Source organism: Theropithecus gelada, chromosome 7a (genome assembly GCF_003255815.1).
Source record: "Theropithecus gelada isolate Dixy chromosome 7a, Tgel_1.0, whole genome shotgun sequence".
In the NCBI taxonomy this organism is placed as follows: domain Eukaryota; kingdom Metazoa; phylum Chordata; class Mammalia; order Primates; family Cercopithecidae; genus Theropithecus; species Theropithecus gelada.
In genome coordinates, this window is record NC_037674.1 from 36,948,073 (window position 1) to 36,952,308 (window position 4,236).

At 43.2% G+C, this 4,236-nt stretch overlaps 1 long non-coding RNA gene across 1 annotated transcript in view; it reads left to right on the forward strand.

The window, feature by feature from the left end:
- The window catches only part of LOC112628084, a 7,122-nt gene extending 4,031 nt beyond the window's left edge, over positions 1-3,091 (forward strand). The window contains exon 2 of the long non-coding RNA XR_003120267.1: positions 2,256-3,091. This is a non-coding gene — a long non-coding RNA (uncharacterized LOC112628084). The remainder of the gene's footprint in view (positions 1-2,255) is intronic.
- Positions 3,092-4,236: the final 1,145 nt, after the last annotated feature.

Here is a 4,236-nt window from a genome sequence, read left to right on the forward strand (position 1 = left end):
GCCCGGCTAGTTTTTTGTATTTTTTAGTAGAGACGGGGTTTCACCGTGTTAGCCAGGATGGTCTCGATCTCCTGACCTCGTGATCCGCCCGTCTCAGCCTCCCAAATTGCTGGGATTACAGGCTTGAGCCACCGCGCCCGGCCGAAAATTTTAATAATAAAATTGTTACAATGATTTATTTTAAAATAATGTATCATACTTATTCTTAACTCCTAGAAGTTTATTCAGTGATGGTGATATTTGGCTTTAATTGAGTACTAATTTTAACACTAATGCAGTGTTTCATTTGGGCAATACTTGTATTTTTGCTGCACATGTAATTTAAGCATATGTAGAAAGGTGAACGTCCCTGGAGCCAAGGTCTTATGGTCAAAGTATTTGATCTTCTGAAAGTCTCAACTACACCCACCTTAGAAGAAAATAAAATAACCCCCACTCAGGGCCTTTGCATTGACTGTTTGCTCTGCCTGAAGCACGTTCCCCCAGGACTTTGCATCACTAGTGCCTTATTATCATCCAGGAACTAGATCAAAGTCTCTTTTCCAGAGGCCCACTCTGACCATTCTGGTGAAAGCAGAAATACATCTGGCCCACAGTGACTTTATTTTCCCAGGTCCAGCACCCTGTTATGTCTGCTTCTCTGGAGATTTATCACTAATTGAAGAAACTGTTTTCTCTCACGTTTGTTGTCTTTCTGTCTAATCAGAGGACAGCAGTGGGAATAGACTCTTCTCCTTCTTTCCTTCTCACTGGCACACTGAAAACTTCTTTTTTTTTTTTTTTTTTTTTTTGAGACGGAGTCTCGCTCTGTCGCCCAGGCTGGAGTGCAGTGGCGCGATCTCGGCTCACTGCAAGCTCCGCCTCCCGGGTTCACGCCATTCTCCCGCCTCAGCCTCCGAGTAGCTGGGACCACAGGCGCCCGCCACCACGCCCGGCTAGTTTTTTGTATTTTTAGTAGAGACGGGGTTTCACCGTGGTCTCGAACTCCTGACCTTGTGATCCGCCCGCCTCGGCCTCCCAAAGTGGTGGGATTACAGGCGTGAGCCACCGCGCCCGGCCCACACTGAAAACTTCTATGCAGTAACTCCCACCACTGTCTAAGTATTCTACCCACCTGCAAGAAGAAGACGCGCTGACTCCAATATGACAGTTTTAAGACCAAACAGGATGGGCAGCAAGCCTGGCTCTACCATTCCCTAACTCGATGACTTCGGACAAATGATTCAATCTGTCCTAACTTTCTTGAAAACTAATTTTTAATAGCAATGTTTTATTCATTAAGCTATGCAGTTAGGTATACAGTCATATTAATTGTTGCATATATAATGGAAATAATATTCTTTCTATGCATGTAATATTTAATTTAAAAATATGTGAAGCGCCAGTACAAGATAACATAATTGCCAAAGGCTAGCATCCTCCCTACCTCTTTTCCTCTGTGCATTTTCAGCATGCTACCTTTCCCTGTCTAAAATGTCCTCTTGACTTCCAGCCTACTTTTCTACCCAGTAAGTTCCTACTCATCTTGTAGCCCTTCAAGGAAATCTTCCCTGCCCCACTGGAAAAGCTAGTTGCTTTAGACTTCCTTCACACCTTGTATGTGCCACATTAACCTACCATTACTGTCTGCATGCTCATCATCTCCACTCAACTGGAAGCTCATCCAGAGCATGCAGTACACCTAAGCCATTTCGATATTCTTAGGACTGACCCCAGTCTCATTTATATAGCAGGGACTTGGTGTTGACTATATTCACAAAGCAATGCACTGATGATTACCCATGTAATCTGGGACAAATTACTTAATCGCTCTGTACGGCACCTCAGTTGCTCCCTTCATGACCTACCTTATTGTTCTATTGTACCTATTACCTATTGTTGCTCCCAATATTGCCTCTTATTGGTCTATTAGGAAGTATAACTTTAAGAGCTCTGTCAGGGTGGAAGTTTTATGGTTTTTGTTCACTGATGAATATCCAGTATTTTAAACGATGCCTGACACACACAGTAGGCACCCCATAAATATTTTTAGCATGATCATTTAGTTAATCCATGTAAAGTGCTGGGCACAGCGCCTGACCTATATGTGCTCAATCAATATTAGCTATTATTAGTAACTCTTGCTATTCTCGTTAGTGTCTGCCTTGGTGAACACACACAGCAGTTGGAAAGGTGATCCCTCTTTTAAGATGATATTTCCCTGGTCACATAGCAATTCCCTTAGTCAACTGCCCCAAGCCCTTCCTTCTTCACAGACACCCCACCGCCACCTGCCTTGATTCCCAAGGAGCACAACCTCTTCTGAAGGACTCCAATCCATAGTGTTAGGAACCCTCACTGGACCCTGGTCATCCTGAGCCCCCAACTAACAAATGAGTTCCCTGGGGCTTTTTATGGCACTTCCCTCAACAATGCATAGTGGTTCCATCTACTTAATGAGCCTTATGTCACCTTATGAACCCCTGCCTTTAATATATCCTTCCCTACATACATACACATACACAAACTCCATATTCCCGTCTCTCCCTACCCCTACCACAACTCCTTTCTTTCCTTGCAGAATTCTGCTGATAATTTACTAGATACCGTCCTTGGGGCTTGGCTCAATTCAATCCACATGAAGTTCACAAACATGTATTAAGACAATCTATTTTTGAGGTATAGAAGGTACCCCAGGTGACTAACACAAAGTTCTTGTGGTCAAGGAGCCCAGAGAAGTTGAAGATACCGTCACAGTTATCTCAACCTTCAGGATTCCCCAAAGAAATGCTGCCCTCTAGGAAGTTCTCTCCAAGCAATCCCACCCCTGTCCTGTGTATTTCTTTAATCTGCAACCCTCCTGGGGCTGTGCATTGCACAGGGGGCGTGCCAATGAGTTCTGCACTTGTGCCCAACGCCCTTAGTAAATTGACCTTCCCTGAGGACTTTGGAACCCTTGGAGGATTCTCAGCATTTGTATCTCCCAGGAGCTCCCAGGAGGCAGTTGGCACTTGATGGCTGTTTGTAGCTAAGGTACTTAGGCTGATTTTATTTAATCTTTAGTATCAGGCTCATATTTTTTAAATTCCAATTTATATAAAAGTATTAATTCTAGTTTTTCATTTCATGGCCTGTCTTCTTTTTGGCCTCCTCAAAGCCTTTATGCAAATCCACTTGACTTTTCCATCACAAATTGTGGGTTTATTGTTTCCCTAGAATTGAAGGGAGAATTTATTCAAATTTGACCTAAAGCTATAGAGAATAAGTCACTAGCAAAAGTTTCCCCAGACACAACTATGTCTCTACCCAATACAGTAGCCCCAGAGGAATTCTTATGGCCTAGTTATATCCTCCAGGTTAGGAGGGTGGGGGTAAGAGTCGGGGGAGTTCCACATCGAATATGCTGACACTGCACTAACTATATAGCAGGCACCCTGTAATGACACCTTTGGATAACACAGAAAATGATTGTGTTCCAAGGATGAGCTGTAATGAGAGGGGCGGGTACAGAGAGCCACGGGCGGCACCGTTCCCAATCTAACAACACAACTGGGGGCAGGGGCAGGTGTGTGCTTGCTTTCAAAATAATAAATACTGCTATGGTGTTTCCGCCCAAGGCTTTTGAGGAGAGGATGAAGTTGGAAGAGCCAACAGGCATGGGTGGATTTCTAGCTCTCCTTCAAAGGTGGAAGTGGGAAGAGCAGCTTGACCAGTCTAATAGTGCATGACATTGTTCTGTCACTGACAAATATTCTACCAACAGTTTATAGACTTCCTCTTCACTGATGTTCTATTACTTGGGCAAATGACTGGACCTCTTTCAGCCTCAGTTTCTTTATCTGCAAAACGAGGATAAATCATAACACCTAACTGATTTAACAATCACATGCACAGGTAGATACACACATATGTAATATTTTGATAAATGGATAGATGGAATGAACTTACATACCTGGCTCATAGTAAGTAAATAGTAGAGGTTACCCCTCCCCTGTTTCTCAAGTTCCCCCAACTTTTGATGGGAAAAGAAAAAAGCAAAATCAGCCCATTTGGAATGGCAGTGAAACCCGATCTTTCACGTGCTCTATGAAGACAAAATTCGTTCAGTTTAAAGAAAGAGCTCAAAGCCGCAAAGCATCATTCTATAATCCTTTACAGAATGGTGACACTTGGCTGATTCGTCAAAAATCCTTCTACATACCCACACTGGGTACTTTTAATGAATGTCAGCTTTTAAGAATCAATGACATTGACATT